Genomic DNA, 1,100 nt, shown 5'->3' with positions numbered 1-1,100 from the left:
GTGTCGTGGTAGAAAAACTTTTACAACGCGATCTTCGACAATTTTCTATAATTTAATTTAATCGTAATTCCCCTCTAAAATTTTTCTAGAATATCTTTATCTCAATGTATCATCGTAGAAAAACTTTTACAACGCGATCTTCGACAATTTTCTATGATTTAATTTAATCGTCTTTCCTCTAAAATTTTTCTAGAATATCTTTATCTCAATGTGTCGTGGTAGAAAAACTTTTACAACGCGATCTTCGACAATTTTCTATAATTTAATTTAATCCTAACTCTTCTCTATAATTTTTCTAGAATATCTTTATTTTCTAGAATATCTCAATGTGTCATCGTAGAAAATTGTATGCGAAAAATTTTTGTAGTGACGATCGATCGTACGCGATCTTCGATAATTTTCTATAATTTAATTTAATCGTAATTCCCCTCTAAAATTTTTCTAGAATATCTTTATCTTAATGTCGTAGAAAAACTTTTGCGGAATACGCTAGTGTACTCGAAAATTTCCAATTTTCTATGATTTAATTTAATCTTTCCTCTAAAATTTTGCTAGAATATCTTTATCTCAATGTATCATCGTAGAAAAACTTTTACAGCGATCTTCGACAATTTTCTATAATTTAATTTAATCGTAACTCTTCTCTAAAATTTTGCTAGAATATTTTTAATTCAATATGTCGTCGTAGAAAATTGTATACGAAAAATTTTTGTAGAGACGATCGATCGTACGCGATCTTCGACAATTTTTTATAATTTAATCATAATTCCGTCCTATAATTTTTCTAGAATATTTTTATCTCAATGTGTCGTGATAGAAAAATTTTTGCAGAGAATTTTTGAGTAGACTAATATATACTTTGAAAGCACTCGAAAATTTCTAATTTTCTATAATTTAATTTAATCGTAACTTTCTTCTAAAATTTTTCTAGAATATCTTTATCTCAATGTGTCGTCATAAACTTTTACAACGCGATCTTCGACAATTTTCTATAATTTAATCATAATTCCGTCCTATAATTTTTCTAAAATATCTTTATCTCAATGTGTCGTGGTAGAAAAATTTTTGCAGAGAATTTTTGAGTAGACTAATATATACTC

The 1,100-nt window shown here is 26.8% G+C and overlaps 1 protein-coding gene across 1 annotated transcript in view; it reads right to left on the bottom strand.

Moving 5' to 3' along the window:
• Positions 1-1,100, bottom strand: part of LOC102676368 (proton-coupled amino acid transporter-like protein CG1139) — a 6,228-nt gene that overhangs the window by 4,035 nt on the left and 1,093 nt on the right. The gene's annotated exons all lie outside the window — the stretch shown is intronic.

The sequence above is a fragment of the Apis dorsata genome, unplaced genomic scaffold (assembly GCF_000469605.1).
Source record: "Apis dorsata unplaced genomic scaffold, Apis dorsata 1.3 scaffold_142, whole genome shotgun sequence".
Lineage (NCBI taxonomy): Eukaryota > Metazoa > Arthropoda > Insecta > Hymenoptera > Apidae > Apis > Apis dorsata.
This window is presented reverse-complemented; position numbering and strand designations above follow the sequence as displayed.